The sequence below is a fragment of the Chlamydotis macqueenii genome, chromosome 2, assembly GCF_036417535.1.
Source record: "Chlamydotis macqueenii isolate bChlMac1 chromosome 2, bChlMac1.mat, whole genome shotgun sequence".
Taxonomy (NCBI): Eukaryota; Metazoa; Chordata; class Aves; order Otidiformes; family Otididae; genus Chlamydotis; species Chlamydotis macqueenii.
Genome location: NC_141557.1, coordinates 13,227,953 through 13,249,179, shown reverse-complemented (window position 1 = coordinate 13,249,179; position 21,227 = coordinate 13,227,953). Strand labels below are relative to the sequence as shown.

The window sequence follows — 21,227 nt, the reverse complement described above, 5'->3', positions numbered from 1 at the left end:
GATTAGGACAATAATGTCTTTTTTTCTTGTTTGGCATTTATTTTCGTCTTTGATTTGTTTCAAAGAATTTGATTTATTAATGACAGAATTACAGGTTAACTATTATTTCAGGGTCTACAGAGTAATGATGATACATTGTTGACACTGCGGTTGTTCTCACAGGAATAATCAGGAGTGAGTCAATAATTAGCTAGGTAGGCTTTCACTGATGTGATAGATGAGGCACCTTGTATCTGGCAGAGAATGTATTTTCTAAAAAACTGATCTATTGTACTATTTTTTTTTTCAGGCTGGAATCATAATGTAAATGAACCCGCAATCAGGTGAAAGCAAACTCATTTGAGGCCTTTTTGACACTTACTAGTTAGGAAGATTTGACTAGATAATTTAGCAATGTTTGCAAACTTCTACCTAATTAAAATGAAATGGACTGATACATAAATTCTGAGAAAATACGTGCTCAAGCTTCATACTTTCTTATGCTCTCAACTCAAAACTAGACAAAACATATCAGGTTGGGTATAAATTCTCCTTTGTTTTTGAATTGTGACTAAAAACCCAGATTAGAACTATTGGAATTTATCCCATGTGATTCAGAAATAAGGAAAACGTGAAACTCATGAGAACTGAAAGCAGCTGTTCTTCTACTTCCTTTCATTGAGCGTAGAGTGACAGATGACATTGTTTGTAGAGGCCCCATCCATCAGATTTAATGACCTCTTATTAAAACTGTGCTTAAGTATTCAACAATAAGCCATATATTTAGTCATCATAGTATAGCACTTTTCTCAGGAAATAAATTACACCTGTAAATAAGAGGGAATAAAAGTAAGGAAATTAGGATCTATGAAAAGTATTTATTTTAAAATACTGTAATTGAAGGCAGAAATTGTTTATTGGTACGTGTGATTACACCTATACAAGGTTGTTCTGTGTATTATAGTTGAAGATGTTGTGTGAAATACTTCATATTTTTCCAAATAAGAAAAGTCCAATTCTATTTACAGCATAAAACTGGCTTCAGAAATCCTTGGCTGTGAGGGAAAGGGCATCTGATGTAGCCAGTGACTGTGTTATGATCAAAACTGATGCAGCATAGAGTCACCTTACCATCAAAAGATTTTTGACACCTTGATATTGAAAAATATCTTGATTATACTGAGTAACAGATGATATTACCATCTGTACTAGTTTTGCTAAGATCATAGGCATCAGCATGAAGATGAAATTTGTACTCGTATTATAAATTCCTCTGCTGTGCTTTCTTTTCTTTCCCTGTTCAGATTCATGCCTTCTTTCCTTGCTCCTACTTCTAATATTCTCCCTGGGTTTCATTTTTTGAAGAGCAAAAGGATCATCCCTGACACAGACAAGTCTCGTACCACTGGAATTGTGGAGCAGCTCACAATGTCATAGCATTTTGTACCTAACAGTAAGTATAAATGTACAACCTGTTCTTGGAAAGGAGTGAAAATGCTTTGCTGAAATAATCCCTACAAAGTTATTCCTCTTAAAATTCAGGCAGATGTCCAGCAGGCAAAAATTCAGCCCAGAGAGTTGACATTTGCATATTTATAAATTTCTTACATGAATTTTTTAGCAATTTCCACCAAAACTGTTTAAAATAAAGAAAACCATATCCTCTGAATAAGAAGCAGATCAAAGTTCAGACTAATGTTCTTAACAGTCCTTTGCAACTCTAGAAGGAGAGCCTTTCCACTCAATGATCTAAAAACATTAAACAAAAACACTAAGGCTTCTTAACATGCCTCTGAAGTAAAGCTTCTTAGCTTTGCTAGGACAATGTAAAAGATTATGCAGTTTCCATTTAAAAAACCTAAAATTTCACAAGCAATTGTTATTTCTTATTCATTAAAAATACTTTAATGGCGTGATTCTTTAGTTGTCCTTTCCCTCCCCCCCCCCCCCCCCCCCAGATATTAAAATGTTTTGACAAAATTCCTAACCTTTTATGGACAGAATCTCTCTGACTTGTTATCACAGAATAATTTAAGTTGGAGAAGACCTCAGAAAGGTCCAACCTTCTGCTCAAAGCAGAGTTAACCAGGACATCAGAGCAAGTTACTCAAGTCTTTAACTGGTCAGTTTTTGAAAACCCCCAAGGATGGAGATTACAGAGCCTCACTGGGCAACCTGTTTCTCTGTTCAGATATCTTCTTTGGGAAAAGGGTATCCTTGTATGCAGACTGAGCTCCTTTATTTCAATTTCTGCCTGTTGTCTCTTAAGCTCCCACCATACAGCACTGTAGGGCAACTCCATTTTCTCATAGAACTCCCCTAGGTACTGGAGGATGATTGCTTTTGGCTCTGAAGTTACTTCTCCCCTAAAACCTTCCTTCTCCAGGCAGACTAGTCCCAGCTTCCTCAATTGCTTTGCGTAGGGTAAATGCTTCAGCCCCAGAAACCTCAGTGGCCTTTGCTGAATTCACTCCAGTTTGTTAGCGTATTTCCCGTATTGGGGGCTAAAAGTGAATGTAATATCTAGATGTGGTCTGAGTGATGAGCAGGTAGGATGATCCCTTTTATCTGTCTCTTGATCATGACCTGTTCACACAGCCCAGGATGCTGCCAGCCCTTGTTGTTCACACCAGGCCCTAGGACCTGTTCCAGGCCACCCCAGCCCACTCATATACCACTGCAAGGGGCTCCTCCCTTTCCTGTGCTGGACTGGGCATTGGTCCTGGCTGAACTTCATAAGGTTCCTATTGGTCCATTCCTCCAGCCTGTCCAGGTCAATCTGGATGGCAGCCCAGACCTTGAACCAAGGAATTGTTTCTAAATTACTTCTTTATAGCTTATCCTTGCTTCCTTCTGTATTTGCCTTTTTGCATTGGAGCTCCATCATGAGCCTCCTTAATTTGATCATGAAGGGGTCTAGAATCTGTATCTCCCTCATCACAAGAAAACTTTCCAAACTCTCCTTCATGGGGAAGCCTAACAATACGCATTTCTCAAGCTTTCTCGTGAAGCTAGGCTTTCATGCCATGTACTTTAATGCGATTTAAATTAGACTAGCAATGGAAGACCTATTTCATCCCCTGGGCACTGTGGTCCTTATCTCTTTTGTATGGAATAAACAGTGCCCAGAGCACTCCAAAATGTGTGCAGTAAGGGGACAAACAGTGACAAATCAGTAGCAAGTACTATGTTTGGTGCAGAATTTGAAGCCAACCATAGTTTACTGTGTTTTTCAGAACAAGCTTAGTAGTAGGCATAAAAATTACGTTACTTCTGCGTGAGACTATTACAGGGAAACCAGCTACTATCCCTGTCACTGCCCAGAATACAAAATACAACGAATTTTTTTGCTTTCTCTGAACAGTAGTGTCAGTATCTTCAGTGAGATCTTAATAAATAGCTACTTTTTATGCCTTGAATCTCAACTGCATCTAGAAATTTTACTCATGAATGGTACTATTTTCCTGGTTGTTTTTCTTCTTTTCCCCTCTCTTTTTTGCCTTCAAAAAGAAATGAAGGAGTAAAGTGAGAAACATTCAAAATGTAAAGACACTAAGACAAGTACGCTCTCCGGTTTAAACCTATTTATTTAGCTTCAGCCCCAGCGGGAATGAATTTGTTCTGTTGCTTTCTATTCTCCAGTTTGTTCTTTGATTATTGCATTTTATTTTGCTTCATTTCATTTCGTATGTTTTCTTTTCATTTTATTCTATCATTCTTAATGTTTGTCATGTTCTCTTTTATATTCCTTCAGGTTTTAGGAGTAAAGCTTGAATATGGCAGAAGAGCATTTCAGGTGTGTTAGAGAAATTGTTGTAGAGAAGCTACTTCAGTCTAATGTTCTTGAAATACCTCTTTCTTCAGAATTACCTGCTTTGTAGAAGTTTCACTTTTATTCAGAGTTTGAGCCCTAGACATTTCTTTCCTTTATCTCCTTTTCTTTTTTCTTTTTTTGGTGGTTTATCTCTTAGACATTAAATAAACATTATTTCTTTCATTGGACTTCCTTTTGTTTCAAGAAGGATGAAGGAATTCATTGAAGCAAAGGTCAGATGAGACAGAGGTGTCTATCCGATTTTTAAAACTAATAATCTTTCTAGGAGAGAGAATAAGGTTTCCTACTAAAGCATGATTTCCAGAATGTGTTGAGCACCTGCAGCTCCCACTAATTTCGGAGGAATATGTGCGTACTAAGTATCTCTGAAAAATCAGCACAGTGCCCTTCCCTTGCACTTCTCCAGTCTGTGCCAAACACAACAGGAACCCAATGGAAGTAAAGGGATTTATCCTGAAACAGATGCACAGATGGATTCGGGGGGGGGTGGGGGGGGGGCGGGGGAAGACGAAATGTTTGCGTTAGCATAACATGCTTGCCCACTTGATATTTCATCTAATCCTGGTTTAACTGTTGCTTCCGTATGACCAACTTACTGGTTATGGCTTATTTGGCAAAACTACAGTAGATGATATGACACAGAAACAGTGAAAAAAATGTATGGAGGGAGTTAAAACTCTATAACATTGATTAAAACCAAATTACCTATGCAATGTGGGGCAGAAAAATAAAGTATTGTAAAGATATTTTACTCTCTGCTGACAACTTACAAAGGAATCAGGCAGTGCTTCTGAATCTTTGTAAGAAATGTTCCTAAATACGATATTTACCAGTCCCTAAGATAGAAACTTTAAGCAAAGAAATCTTACTACATCATGAAGAGTCAGAAGAATTTGCTGGCTTGACATTCATGAACAGAACTGCAAAACCTACATTGAGTGTCAAACAGCAAAGAAAAGAAAGAAAGGTCCACCCTGCCAAAATAGACATGGCAAGGAGGAATCTTTGGAAAGAAGTGACTAAAGCGTCTGTTTTGTTTTGACAATCGTTACCTTGTGTCCTACACAATCCTACTAGTGTAGGATTGTGTAGAAAACAATTCTTTCCTCTGGGGCATTTGTGGGACTCGATATGTTTGAAAGTCAAAAGATTCTGATAAATGGCATCAGTGAGAGACTGTATTGCACATCTTCAGCTGACACAGCTGTGACACACATGTATTTCATGTGTATTTCGTGTGACACATATATCTTGCATTTTGTGGAAACATAAAGATAGCAGAAATGTGAAGTTTTTAGAGGCTGGATATGATAGAGCAATTCAGGAAAAGGGAAATCTGATATGATGACTTGCCAGACCTTGTCTGAACTTGTCTTGGCCTGTTTTGAGTCTTTTCCCTCCTTGTTAAGCTGTAACATTTTTCTAATGACCAGATGTCTTTTTCTTGTTTTGCTTAACTTGTGCTGGTCTTTGAATAATACTATATGGTAATAGCAGTTTTTCTATAGGTAATTTTAACAAGTAGTTTTTCTTTGCAGAATGAAATAATTTACTCCAGCATAATGATGCAGGGTTAGAGCAATATGAGTGTGCTGTGATGGTGATGGGAACCCAGGATGCTGTGTGGAGGAGTACAGGGTGGTAAAAGACAGGGCACAGAATGACACTGGAGACCTTGGGGGTACAAAAACTCCACAATGGTCAGTTGAAATGCAAAGAAATGCAAACTTGGGAGCTGAGCAGAACTGGTTTAGGGATAGCAAAGAAAATGAAGAATAAGGATGTGAGGTAGGTAAAGCATATCATGATTACTAAACTCAGGTATAATGTGAAGAAAGAATAAGGTATGAAAATGTGTAATCTATAAAAATGTGTAAAAATATCCCCATCTAGAGCCCAGGGGAATATGACAGAAACCATTAACAACATACTGCTCCTAGCAAAGGAAAAGAAGAAATCCCATCATCAACATCACTCTCCACAGGGATGCTGTTGACTCACTGCAGCTGTCTTGTTAATTCTGAGGAAGATTGGCTTTGTTGGCCTTAGGATAGAGAGCTGCAGTGGAAAAGAGCATATCCAGAGAAAAAGTGTAGAAAATAGGAAGTTTTGCGTAACAATTTTTAACAGTATTGTTAATGACATTTGATTTCTATTAAGTAGAGAATTTGGAATAGAAGAATGTTGAATATTTGATTAATTTGGTGAATGTTAATATCATTATAACTGGACTAAAAATGATAACATTATTTTAGCTACATTTTGTTAAGGCTAACAATAAATTCTTGGCTTAACACGTATAGTGTTCTCCATTTTTACCCATAAGCAGAGATAGAAAGTAATAAATATAAAATTAGGTGATGGTGACTTAAATCTACTGTATAATGACTGATTTGTAGAAACTCTTATATATCTGCTTTTAGTCAAAGCAAATGCAGGTCACCTTGACTTGCAGTGAATATGAATTATACTCCACGGTGTGATTTGCTTTTGCAGATCGTGGCCAATGAACGAAGAACAAACAATTCTACAGCTCAGCTGATGTCTGATAAGTTGGTGAATCACAGTGGCTGGAGGATTAGATATGAAAATAATCAAATTCTAGACCAAATCATAACAAAATTAAGATAAGAAAAGATATCCAATATACCTAAATCTGTTCTAAAAAGCATTTGCAGTTAATCTGATGGAATGTTGATATGACTTGTAATGTAATTTAATATTTAGACACTAAAATTCCAATTCAAGAACTATACAAGAGTCTCTACAGAAAGTTGTGATTAAAATAATGTAATTATTGATGTACAAAGCTACATTATCTTAACCAAATCTCAGAGCATCTCTACCATACTTCAGATGCAGAGTACTGACAGCTGAAAAACTTTAAGTCTAAATTAACTTACACAGAAATTGACACTGAAATAATGAAAAGCATGAATTACAAGTGATAATATTATTGTTATGCAGTTATGTTTATAAATTCAATCTGTTTTAACTAATAGTGTTAAGACAGAACTGTAAGAGAGGTGTTCCTGAATTGCAGCAAGAATTTGAACTCCAAAATGACCATCTATTTTGAAACCAAATTTTTTTTTCTAGAAATCTTCCCCAATAAAATGACTAAAACTGACAGTCCTGACTAGAAATGGTTTTGTGATTCAACGTACATGTTAAATGTCAGAACAAAAGTCATTAAAGAATCCTAGCATGGAGAAATACCCACAATCACCTTAAATAGTGCACCCCATTTCCATAGAAGTCAATTTCTATATTGAAGTGCAAGAACCAAGTGGCTTAATTGTTCATTTGTCTGTAAGCCTCTGGGATAGAGAATGTTAGTTTATTTAATGCATAAATACTCCTGAGTAATTTGCCCCATATTTACTTTCCACTAGTGCATCAATCATATTCATTTGACAGGGTTCTGGAAAGCATAATCATTTGAACTGACCGTACAAAATGAAATATGCCAACCTTTTCTGAAGGTGATGGGAAAAAAGAAATCCCTTCACAACTAAACGCAAATACCACGTTACACATATTTCCATGTGCATATTTCCCTAAAGAGGCAGAACTTACTCAGTAATTCCCTACTATCCTCTTTCAACTCCCAGAACGATGGAGATGGAGTAAAGGAGAATCCTAGACTCCAGATCACTGTACAGATGTCCAACATTATATAACAAAGATAAATTACATGGCAAAGATAAATAAAAAGATACATTATTTCTATGGCCAAAATCAATCAGGATAACCTAGTCTAGAACAAAAGCAGAAACTTTCCTTTACAAGAGAGAGTAAGAGAGAAAGAGAGAAAATAACGTGACAAAATAAATCTGAATCTTTGTCCATGGAGTCTGAATCATTCTGCTACTAAAAAAATATAAATTCCAATTCTCAACCAAGTCTTTGTATTCAGCTTTCACAGTCAAATCTTCCAGTGATGTCTTGTGATGTTAGGTGGAGGCTTTGAGTGTGCCTTGCCTTGCTTAAAAATACGCCAAGAGAGCAGCCTGAAATAAGGAGGAATGGGAATGAAAAACAGGAATGTACTGGAGGGTTAAAAAAAAAAAAAAGAAAATTACCCTACTGAATTTTTTTTACTTCTTTAATTATATATGACACTAAACTATTAATGTGACTTCTAAATTTTCAATCTGTAGAAATAAAGAGGTCTTTATACTGCTCTTCTCTGTTACTGCATCTATAAATCTGATAATCTAAAATAGATATTGATTCAGAAAGAGGTACAAGTATAAGGGTGAAAGTGTCTAAATCCTACCTACTTAAGGACTTCAGATCTGGCTAATAAATCTGGAATAGTGACAGAAGGTTATGTGTCTGCCTTCTTGAATCAGCCACATGAATTAAAAGAAAAAAAAAAGAAAAGCACCTTATTTTTTCATAATCTTCTTTGGGGTTGGATTTTTTTAAATGTTTCTTTTTGTATTCTTCTTAAATAGAGCAAGTTCAGTCACTTCTGTTTCCTTGAGGTATCATAGAGAGCCAGTAAAATTCTTGTTGATTGAGTAGCTCATATTTAAATATTAAATAATTTCTGAGGCATGCATTTTGTTCATCCTGAAAACATCTAAATCCCTGTTGAATGTCTTTGATCTGCACAAAAAATCATCAGTATCCATACACTAACGAACCTCATATTTCATCTTCCCAAATGATATTCCCATTCTCGAAATAAAAAAGCTACAAATAAGAACAATTTAGAGCGAGAGAAAATGAGAGTTGTCATTTTGTAATTTATCGTGAATTTTAAAAAGTTTAGGTTATATGAATGCCACCTTGTGTAAAACTTTTAGGTTTGAGCTAACCACTTCATATTTTCAATATCAATAGAAATAAAAAGATGCTTCCAGAAGGTGATTCATCAACTTGTTTTAGACGCTTATCCCAATCTGAGATGAATCACCCTCTGAAGGTGCCCATGCACATTTTTACATAGCATCCCAGCTTCTGAAGTCAAGTGAATGCATTGAAAAATATCTCAGTTCAGATTTTCATTTAACTTCCTATCCCCTGATAATTCAAAGAAAAGCTGAAGAACAAAATCAGTAGCGGCTCAGGAATTATTTAAGTTTTTTTTTAAAAGTCATTTATTATTTTGCGGAAAGTTGCCTGGTTTTCAGTCGATTTCATCATTGGGATGGGTAGAAAGAAGCTGACTGGTGAGTTCTTTACTTTAGCTGTACTATACCAGCCTTGCCCAGGCTCCACTGCATCCAGGACAGTGAGCTCTCTTTAGCAACAAGAATCGTATTTCTCAGGAAAGTTGATTTTATTTTTTCAAGTTAACAGCTTACTATTAATTATAGTATTATCAATTTTACATACACCAGCGAAAGAATCTTATTGCTTGCCATTAAAGTTCTGCTAGTTATTGGTAGTTATTGCTGTCTTGATGGACAGCAGCAAGTCAAGAATTTTGAAATGCCATCTTTATAGTCTGCTTTAAAGTATTCCTAAATGTAAATTATCTTCCTTGATAAAGATAAACTTAACTCTATGTGTATGTTATCTTTATTGTATGTTATGGACTGACTGCTCAAGGAGATCGACCTTGATGCAGCAACATATATAACTATGTGAATAATTTGATTAGAGAACAGCATTTGGCAAACTGAAGTTAGTATCTAAGACAACCAGTTTATATAAAAAATAAAGGATAGTAATAAGAAGAAAAACAGATAAGATTTTCAAGCAAGAGGCTCATGAAGGTTGATTATTAATTTTTAAATTTAACTCATACTTAGCTTATCCTAAGTAAATTTATTCTAAAAACTTTTTTTTTCTTTCAATGTGTTAGGTTTAAATACATAAAACTTTCAAATAGCTTCCAAATCATCATGTGTCTGTAATATTATTATATTATTATTTACCTAACATATTTTAGGCAGTTTTCTTTTCTGAAACTTTGAAGTCTTTTATTTTGAAAATTTACTGTTTTTTTTTCTTACTGGATAGGTTCATAAAACTTGTGATGGGTAATAGACAGCTTCTGTTTAGATGATAGCACTAAAATGTTCTGAAATCTTTTGGGGTATGTTCTTCATATTTTTAACCTTTTGGTCTGATATGAACTAAGGAATCCATTGGACCTACGGTAAATGCATGTTGTCCTTACAGACCAACTAAATTGAGATCTATACTCTGGGGAAGAAGCTTATTGCCAGAAAACTGGACAAATTCAGTGTTGGTTAGACCTAGGTTTTATTTTTTATGTTTAAATAGCTTCTAGATTTCTACAGGCTGTGGATCTGCAGCACCTCAATTATGCAATTAGCTGAGGCCTTGCACGGTAAACAAAAAGCATATGTAGCATGCCCAGATCCTCAGCAATAACAGAGGTCACTAGCAGTGAGCAAGGCATGTCCTTTGCCAGAAAAGCAATGTTGCTGCACCTGCACTGAGTAGTCTTTGGAACAGGGGTTAATTGAGGGGTTAGCATGATGATGTGCTGAGTAGTTGAAGATGATATTGCAGCAAAAACAGTCACATATGCAACTAATTTGGTGTAAAACCAAACAAAGGAAACCTTTAATAAGAAAGCAGAGAATGTGTCATTATGCATGGTGGGAATCCTTTTAATTACACCACAGCAAAGGACTTTGTCTCTGCTACATGCAGTAGACTGGTAGTTAACAAATGTGTTGCCTAGTGAATTAAAACCAGCTCAGGAAAAGCTATGGTTGCATGCTCATCTTGTTCTGATAAGACCTAATAGGGGTTAATTTGATCTGCTTGTTCATCAAGTGCTACTGGAATCTGTGTACATATGTGTGTGTGAGAGAGAGAAAGGGAAAACAAGAAATAATCAGGACAAATTTCATGCAGAGCCCCTGATTTGGCAGTGTGTATATTGCCTGAACATTACAAGAGTTACTAAGTTAAGGGAGATTTGCATCTGGGACTGGAACACTGGGGTCAGATTTCAATGGATTTCCAGGTGCCTACAGATGTTCAGAAGTGTTTCTAGAACTCCTTAGGTAGGATAAGACTACTTTGACTTTGGGAATGTGGCCCTCTGAGTTTATCTGCAACTCTGGGTGCTTAAATTCTTTAAGAATCTTGTGTGCGTTTAAGCAGCTTTATGAACTGAGACCCAGGTGGCTGCCATTCAAACTGCCCTTAGCCCATCCCATTCTCTGTCCTGTTCTGCCTGACCAGTTCATCTTCCAGCTTTCTCAGAGTAGGCAATCCTCATCCAGTGCTTTTTCTCTGTTGAAAGGGGGGCCATGTCTCTTTCCAGTTCTACTACACAGTTTTAAAATCCTGCTAAGAGCAGGCAATCCTCATCCAGTGCTTTTTCTCTATTCAAAGGGGGGCCATGTCTCTTTCAAATTCTACTACACAGTTTTAAAATCCTCCTCTTCACTTTGTATTGCCTTAAAATACAAGATGGTGAGATCACAAAGAAGACATAGTTAAGGCTACAACATTAAGAAATAACGTTCTTGGTAAGAAAAACATCCATACTTCCTCCAGATTGACTTCTTTAGTAAAATTATTCAAATTTCCTAAATGGCAAGATAATGATTTTTGAATGATAGTCCACAGACTTTCAGGTTCCATGGAATATTTCTGCAGGGAAGTATGTAAAGAATAGCCTTTTGTGATGATCGTTAAACTATGCTCTTCAGTAATGTTGGCAACAACTGTTGCTAGGCTTAAATTTATTATCCATGCCTTTGTAGTTTTACTAGAAAATATTTATGGTGTCTACAGATTAGAAGAAAAGCATAAAAATAATTGCAATAAGGCATGTATTTTTCAGAAGTGATTAAGACTAGTGAGTTCAATGTGTCCCATGGTATCATCTTCTTAAATCATTAGCCTACAGGATCAGGGCCAAGGCCCGATGTGAAAGGCTTCCACAATGAGTGTGCCCAGAGGAATGGTTTGCTGTGCATGCACCCGACAACTGGAGTGTGCGTTTTCAAAGGAATACATGTGCCATGCATGTCAAATGAAGTGAAAATAGACTCTATATCATTCAGCAGAGCCCTCTTAGCTTGTTCTGTTAAGTCTTAGTAACAAATACGCTTAACAGTATGCACTCACAACCTATTTGCAGAGCCTTCCAAATAGGATCTTGGCTAGTTTTGTTGGTTTTTAAAGTAAATTGTGAAGAGATAATGAGAGAAGACTTGATATCTTTATTATAGTGTAGCTGTGCTTTGTAGACTTTTTTCTAAGGTTATCTAAAATTTCACCAATGCAAGTACTAGACAATTCTGAGTAAAATGGCCAGAGCATGCACAGGACTAGGGGACCTGCTATCGACATATCCACTCCTCAAATGCCGGAAAAGTGACAGAAGGGCTCAGGAATCAGGACACTGAGGGACGTCTAACAAATATTAGGTCTTACAACTTTTCTGACAATCATTGCAGCAAGCTTATGGCTGAGGACCTGAGACTGAAAGATACCTGAAGGTGTCGTTATTAAGGAACCGATAGCTGGCACAGAACATTTTCATCCATAAGCTTGCTGAGAAAAGCAATATATCCCTGCATGTTAAGAGCCAGATCTGTCTGTAAGCAGGACATTCTTAGAACAGAAATCATAGATGCCTTAGAATGCCCTGGGTTATTCACAGGCTGTCCTCACAGCATGTGAGTTTTGAGAATTTGTCCCTCTGAACTAATTTGTTGGCTCTATCCACTGTAATAGAAAACATTTAATCATACATTATGTGATGAAAATGTACTTAAATTTGAGATTAAAAATTTCAATCTTGTGTTTCAGCTAATCCTCTTTCAAATATCAACCTTTTGTAAATCTATTCAGTTCATTTTCAGCTTCATTTTCCATGTAACCTTGTGTTTCTTTGGATGATACTGAGAAGAGAAAAGCAGTAGCTGAAGAAAAGGACAACATATATCATTTACTGTAATTTTTTCCACCAAACCTTTCAAATATGAACTAAAAAGCAAATAATAGTTCAACATTAATGCTGGCAAGAGTATTTATTTTACTAGAAATTGTGAAATTAGGATACTTGTTTCATCAGAATGGAGCTGTCAGCTGTCTTTTCTTCCAATTGTGTTATTATCTGCAGTGCCATTTTTGGAGGTTTTAATCCTTTTGTTTGGAATTTATTTTAAAGAAATCAGGAATGGAAAAAAGAAAAAGGAAAAGGAAAAGGAAAAGAGAAAAAGAAAAAGCAAGGAAAAGAAAAAGCAAGGAGAAGAGAAGAGAAGAGAAGAGAAGGAAAAGAAAAGAAAAGAAAAAAGAAAAGAAAAGAAAAGAAAAGAAAAGAAAAGAAAAAAAATTTCTACTAGCCTTGGCAGCTGTGGACAAAATGTGAAAGTTTTCCTCAGCAGTCCTTTTTTATGTTTCCAGTGGCAGTTAGGAAGCACTATGGTTAGATGAAGAATGGATAGCAGCTGGAAGTGAGGAAAGAACTGGGCCACACAAGCATTTACAGCAGAGCGTTGGTGGTATAGTGGTGAGCATAGCTGCCTTCCAAGCAGTTGACCCGGGTTCGATTCCCGGCCAACGCAGTTGGCTGTTTTTTTTGACAGCAGTGTCAGAGGAGCACCGGAGCACGCTAGCGGAAAAAAGATAAAGGCTCTCTGTCAGGCGAAGGGTCGGGGTCTTTCCGTTCCTCTCAGCACTGGGGAGGCCACAGCTGGAGCCATGAGTGTGTCCAGTGCTGGGCTCCCCAGTACCAAGAGGCAGGGGCATACTGGGGAGAGTCCCATGAAGGGCCACACAGTTGGTTAAAGTGCTGGAGCGTCTCTGCTATGAGGAAAGACTGAAAGCTCTTTAGCGTGTAGAAGAGAATGTGCAGGGGAGAGATTTTCTCAATGTATGTAGCTGTGGGGAGGGTGCAAAGAGCAGGAAGCCAGGCTCTTGTTAGTGGCACCCAGCAGCAGCAGCAGAGGCAATGAGCACAAACTGAAACAGGGAAAGTTCTCTCTGAACGTCAGAAAACGCTTTTTCGATGTGTGGGTGACCAAGCACTGGCACAGGTTGCCTAAAGAGGCTGTGGAGTCTCCATCCTTGGAGATATTAAAAAGCTATGTGGACACAGTCCTGGGCAGCTGGGTCTAGGTGTCCCTGCTTGACCAGGTGACCTCCAGAGATCCCTTCTAACCTCAACCATTCGGTGATTCTATGATTCTATGTGTCAAGCCAAGGCAAGAACTGAGGGCAGAGGACCAATACAAGATGTTAGCGATTTCTCTAGGAGTGGATATGGCACCAGGAGCTGGGCTGAGAGACAAGGCAGCCGAAAGAAGAAGTATTACTCCAGTAGAGCTGGAGGAATGCATGGAAGCTATGGATCACTACAGAGCCAGCAGCTAGTGCCTTCAGGAGCCATCAGATACATCAAAGCCTAGGGTTAAATATATCCCAGGAAGCCCCACTGTCTGAGTACCCCTCCAGGTCTCTGAGGGTGCCAACCAGTTTTGGTGGTGCAATTAATCACTGTCCATGGCATGGCTCCGAATCCTGTTATACTTGAAACCTGACTCTTGACAACTCTTTCAGGAAAAATGTTCTATTCCAAAGTACTTTTGAAAATAATTTGTATTATATTTCCAAAGCCTGTTTATATGACAATTGCAGACAGGACCTATGCTCATGACAGACTGCATTGTATGGAAGGATATTCGATTATACTGAATGTTTGCTTCTTTTGTTTCTGTCTCTTTTTTTTTTCCTTTTTTTTTTTTTTCTCAAGAGGGAGAAAACGGACTCATAGGTTTATAGTAATCAAAAGAAGGTTTATAGTAATCAAAAGAAGGGCTAAAGGAGTTGAGCTAGCCCAGGGAGAAGTTCTAGCCTTTTGCATTTTATAGCTAACTAAGAATGGGCAATGACTAGAGTTCCTAGGAGGAGTGGAGAAAGGGAGATCTAGGATGTGAAAATGTAGTTAAAATAAACTAGCCAGATTTACTAAAGACTGATACTTGAAAGAGCTTCTGTCCTTGTGGAAGAGAAGAGGTTCTGGAAGCAGTGGGTGCCAGCAGGAGGCAATTGATTGAAAATCAAATCAGAGGGATTTTACCTGACCAGTTTTTCATTGCAACTTGTAGGTTCCTGAACCTAAGCTGATGGATCAAAATGATTAGCCACTGTACTTGAGTAGATTAGAATGCTGTTGAAAAAAAAAAGATTTAGTTGTTTATTTTCTGTGTCTGTTGAAGCCTGGATCCCACTAGAGGGAAAATCCTTACATGAAAGCCTGGAAAATGCTCCAAAAAGGGATGCTGAGACATCTAGATCCAAAGGAACAGAAGACATGCTCCACTTCAGAGCAGGGCCACTGGCTGGTTGGAGCAAGCAAGACATCATGTTCCATAGTACACGGGCTACTGAAGGTCCATTCATAGCCACTCCTATTAACTTCAGGCTTTAGGCTGAGCTCTCAGCTGGTGAGTTAAGAGGAAGACAACAACAATATGAAACTACAAGACAGATTTAGTCTTAGTGTTCTACATGCTTAATCCAGAGAGAAAATTTTCTGTTATTTCAGAATATTATATATTATTTCAAATTATAAGCCAATACTGAATATTTACCTGTCTCTGTAGCAGTTGTTCTCATAGATGTGTCTGTACTTCACAGGTACGCTCCTTACAGCTTCTTACAGCCGTGGCCTTCTGTAGTAAACAGAAAAACCAACCTAGGTATTTTCTCATGGCTTAAAAGCAGTAACTTTGCTGAAAACTGTAAGCTATGAGATACTTCTGGATTCTTTACATTTTTGGTGTATAGGAAGGCAATGTTGCCTTTTGTTGTTTGTTTTGTTTTGACACTTCAGTTAGAATTGTGCAAAGTCATGAGACGTATAACTGTTCCTGTAGTGTGCATCATGACAGTAGTCTATGCTAGAAATAATCAAACAGTAGCATCTCACTGTCTATTAGCAATGAGCTGTAAGGTATCTTTGCAATCAGCTCCCAAGAAAGGTGCCTCCATCATTCCAGGAGCAGAGTAAAAAACTCATTCAGATGTAACCTCATTATTTCTCTTTGATTTCTTATTCCTTTTTGGAACAGGGTAAGAACTTGCCTATTGCTAGTATGGATGGCTTAGAAACAGAAAGGAGAACTTTCCAGTAAGATCTCCCTCCTGTCCACTTACTCACTGCAGGAGCACAATGTCTAAAATGTCAAAATAAATTGTTTACAAAACTCCTGCAGCATCCCTCTTCAAAAAGAGCAGTCCTTGAGCTTTCCATCTAGAATAATACAAGCAATATTGAATAATAGCAATCAATATTGAAGATTTTTTTTTTTTTTTAAATTGTTTACACAGTTAACTGACATCATTCTGCTGCTTCCTTCAGCTTCCTACTCTGTCTCTGAGTATTCACATTTTGGCTTTTGCCTTACAATTAATTTATATAATTTCTTTTTGAGTATAAAACAGACACATTTGTTCAGTGCTTGAAACATAGTGAAACTAAGTGCAAAAATACTGAGGGTTTTGCACTTGTGCATTCTTGGTGCTTACAGGAAAAGGAAGAAAGGAAAAAGGGGGAATGAAAGAATGAAGGAAAGGAAAAGGGGGAAGGAAGAGAAAGAAGGAAGGAGATAAGGGGAGAGAAAGGAGGAAGACATACATACACCCACAGACAGACACCCACATGCCCTTCTGAATGCATGATTACATAGCCGTAGCATTCTGCCTGATAAATGCATAATAATACAGTATTTTTTTTTTCCATTTCTGTTCCTCACTTCCTCAAAAAAGACTCAGGGAATTTTTATACTCTAGCATATTTCTGGGCTATCCAGAAGGAAAAATTCTATTAACACACATCTTGGCCTGAGATTTCTTTGAACATCAAAGTAAGCGACAAGTTAATTCACTTGCATCCAGCTGCATTTGGTGGTATGCTCATCATATTGAAGAGGCCCTTTTCTGCTTCCATCTTTCACTGCTTATGTCAAACAGTTTACACAGAGGCAATATAAATTCAGACAGAGTGCTAGGAATGCCATCAATGAGTTTGGGAGTTTACATTGTGTTTGTGTGAGGTCACTGCATGTTGTCTTCAATGATCAATGGCCTAGGGAACGCTTTTAAAGCCAGAGGCTACCCTCAGTGCCTTTGGTTACTCCATGTTAGGTTATGTTTTATTAGGAGGGCTCAGGCAATTCTTGTCTTGCATTTTTATGTAATGGATTTGGACTGTTCAGTGGTTTTGGTGGCATTTTCCCATACTAATAACAAGAAGTCAGGTGACCAGTAAGATAGATGATATTTAACCTAGTGGTGACAAATGTAGCAGAGGTGAAAGGGTTATATCTATTAATAAACAAAGTTTGAAAGCCTTTTAACACCATCTTTCACATCACGCTTATCTGACCTTTTGCACAAGATGACTTCCACAGACTTACTACAATCCTAGGGGAAAAAAAAATAAGCCAACAATTTGTTATGTTTTTTTCCTCTTTTAAAAAGAAAATTAAAATTACTCATTAAGAGTTTTGTGTTGTCTTCTTAAACAAATTAATGAATTGCTAGTGGTACTGCAGTTAGGATTTCACTTGGATGAAAAAATGTAGTAGATTTATTTTGGTCCCAGTGGGTGCTGACATTTTAACCCACTTATCTCTGATTTATTCAGTCCTTGACAGTCCCAAAAAAGTGATGCATTTTGCCTGAAGGCTCTGGAGGGTGAGGCAAGTTGACATATGCTGCTTCTTACTGTTAAGGGGGTGGTCTCCTCTGCAGTCCAGTGGATAAAGCAGGGGAAAATGGAAGAGGAAATGTTCATTATAAGGGTTTTTTTTTCTTTTTTTTTTTTTTGAGTTCCTTGGGTTTGTGGTATAAAAAAAAAAACCTTAGAATTTATCTCATATAAACTCAGCCTTTAAAGGTCAACATCTAGGTGATCAACTGTAATAAAAAAAATTGTTGAAAAAGGATTTTTGTAGCATGGTAAAGCTGGGATATTTTGGAATAATTTGTTATTTTACCTTTCTATGCTAATAAAAATACTCACAGCATATATAGATATGACTCTATCTTGCTTAGGAGTGATTGAAGCATATTTTATATTTACACACTTAGACTAATTCCAACACATTTGACAGCATATGGGCCAGATCTCAGGGTCTGAGATTTGATTTTGTGCTGAAGCACGGACAGATCCTGGTCTAAAACTTACTGTTATGAATATCAGAGAATTACTATATATAAAAAAAAAAGGTCTGATCCTGTATTTCTGGGCTGTCTGTGAATATGGAAATAGAAGAATCCAAGGGAAAGGAACAGGATATGCTCATAGTATACTTGTATAGAAATGTCTTGCTTCAGTAATTCCAGGAGAAAGAACAGGATTCCACCAACTCAGGTGGGAATGCACACCAGAGTTCTCTTTTTGGTATCTTGAAGACAAAAACCTTGTGTTCCCACCTAAAGCAACACTGCTTGTTGCTTTATCGCTACCAGCTTGTATTAGTCCTTGTAATAAGTCTTATGCTCTTGTTTGTATATATTCTTATTTCTACAATGCTTCAGGACGCACTTGAAGCTAAAACCAAGTAAGCTTACTTAAACTGAGACCTAACTGAGGAACGTACTCCCAGGGGGCACAAGAACTTCTCCAGGGCATGAAGCGTTGACTGCCTCTGTAACTGATCTTGCCTTTGCACTCTGGCTTGCTGGGGAGAAGTTTTCTTGCCAGTTCAAAGTCAATATGTGCAGAATGAGAAATGTAGAATCAGGAAGATAATTTCTTTTCACAAATGGCCATGTGCACAAGACTAGGGTTAAGTCTCCTGCCTTTTTAGCTACACAGTAGTTCACTTTTGACTGGAAATCAGTTGAGTTTTGTTTTTTTTTTTAAATGAAATAAACTTAATCAGACTTAGGGGGTGGAAAACAACTGAAAGCTGAAGGACTTTTTAAATTTATTCCCCTGCTGCTTGTAGACATTTACAATATAACAATGGTAGTTTGAGTATAAGGCCATCTAGAAGAAGGAAAAAGTAATTAATGTTTTTATCTAAGTTACCTTAGGGACTGATATTTTCATAGCCTTGCAAAGCTAAATACTGGTTTAACTGAGCATAACAGGTCACCAACTGCCTGATAGAAACAATCAGTAGCACAAAGAAAGCAAAATTCTTAAGTAGGTTTCCACTTCATACTTCTGTCCCTGTACTTATATATTTCTTTTTCATCTGAGACTGTCAAACTACTTCAGAGCTATTAAAGTTAAATGGCATAATCCAGTTTCCAATAGCACAAGGGCAAAATTGACTGTTGATAGACCACATCCATGTAGATGCCTAGAGCCTGATCCAAGTCACCTTCAAGTCAAATGCAGCACAGCCACTGACTCCATTGGAAATTGGCTGACACCATTAGCTGCAAGTATAACCAGAATAGGAGATTTTGTCCTCTCTGTTCTGAATGCTCAGCAAGAGTGGGTATGAATCCCCATTTGGGAGACACTTTAACATATTATCCAATTAGTATTTATTTTTCATGCTGTCCCAGAAAATAAAGTTTTATTCCTACTTGATAAATAAACAGACCAGCACGTCTAGATGGTTTCTCAGAGAACTAAATCCATCTCTCATTATTTTCTCTACATTTCTGTCTGATGCTTCACAGCAGTTCAAGTATAATAACTAGCCTCACTAACTCTTTCCTGACTCATATTGCATCTTCAAACAACTAAGAAAATGAAACCTGAAATAAGAATATATGTGCTCTGGATGGCATATGATCATTTTTTAGAGAAAAAAAAAAGCCAAAACAACCAACCACAGTGTGCTTAATCTTTTCATATTAAATATTCCCAGTCACACCACTGCTTTGTTGCACATGTTTCTCTGCCACTCCAGAGATTGTCCCAAAACAAACATAGCATTAATCATTAGATCCTTTACTCATTCTCTGGTCAGTTCATTAGAAGACATTTTTCTGTGCTCACATAGGAAAACTAAAAGCATAAATAATGCCATTGTCAAACCATTCCTGTTTCTCTTTATGCATTCTTGGTAATTCTAGAAAAACTTTAAGACAGTGATCCTTGGTAGCTACTACTGAGAAGAAGGCTAATATCTTAAGAGCAGCAAGTTCTGTCATGTGCAATTTCTTCCAGATTCTGAACTTAAGGTGTCTGTGTCATGAAGCAAGTTTTTATAACTTCCTTATATTAACATAGAATTTCATATTTTTATAGTTTCACTTTAGGACAAACTATTGATGACAAACACTTGTACTCTGCAGGGCTTAATAGACACTGAGATTGCTTCACTTTGGAGACTTGTGAATAGGAAAAAAAAAAAAGCAGCTTCCTTAAAAGAAATTATGTTTATTAATAAGTAAAAAACCATGTTGGTTTAGGTGCTTCTACAGTTCTTATTACCATAATGATAGAGCAATTCAAAGTCTTTAGTGTATTCTGTGAAGTAGTGAAGAACTGTCATTCTCAATTTTACAGATGGGGAAAAAAAAGGAAACATAGCTATATTTTGTGTCTCTGAGGCATAAAAAAAAAAAAAGCCAGCTGACTGCCTCAGGAAAATCTGTGGTAGAACAGCTATTTGAATCTAGGTTTTCTAGTGGTCTGACCAGTAGACTGTTCTTCCCCTCCTGCAGTTGGAAAAGTTATTTTAAAACTGCAAATATACCTTTTGGTACCTCAAAATTATTTCCCCTCAGCAGCTTCTACCAGCACCTTATATTCTGGTGCCTCTCTCCATCACCTTAATCTCTCCCTGTGGCTTTGTAGACACCTCCCTCCACTTCCTTCATTCTACCCAATTCTAGCTGGAATCTGGCCCTGTGCTTCCCAGCCTGTCTTTCAGTGCAGGGAAGAGGAAAGGACAGATCATTAGTACTCAATGGTTTTCTCAGCAGGTAATCCTACCCAGATAAATTAGTCCATATTTAAAGCCCTGGGTCAGAGGCCTTTACTTTGTGGGCAGTGGGAGGGTCTGACTCTGTGCACTGAAGGCAAGTCCTTAGAGAATGCCTCGGCACAGGCAATGCTTTTGCTGGCAATTAGAGCCCAATTGGTGTAAAATTATAGGTCTCATGTCTTTGGATGAATATGCTGAAACAGTTATCTCTCCAATAATTTTGTGGTACAGACACACATTCATGACAGAGCCCTGTGAATCCATGAGAGACTTGCATGGTGAAACAGGGTTAGAAACACCAAGCTCTTGGCACTCTAATTAGGTATAGATTGTGTTGCTGACAGCAGTGTTTAAAGCCTCCGCTTATCCTTCATATACAGTAGAACTAGTAACCCATTAGGGTCACAATGGTTTTGTGATGTGTGACCCTCTCCAGATTCTGGTGGTTTCACACCAGAGAGGTTCACCCTGCCCTTGTAGGGCAGGTCATTCGACACATTCGAGTGTCACCCCAGTCTCCCACTGGGCTGCTGGAGAGGGGCTGGGGTGACACA

The 21,227-nt window shown here is 37.5% G+C and overlaps 1 non-coding gene across 1 annotated transcript; it reads left to right on the top strand.

Annotated features, from left to right (window-relative positions):
- Positions 1–13,263: 13,263 nt before the first annotated feature.
- Positions 13,264–13,335, top strand: TRNAG-UCC (transfer RNA glycine (anticodon UCC)). The gene has a single exon. It is a non-coding gene; the product is annotated as a tRNA-Gly (tRNA).
- The last annotated feature ends 7,892 nt before the right edge of the window (positions 13,336–21,227 follow it).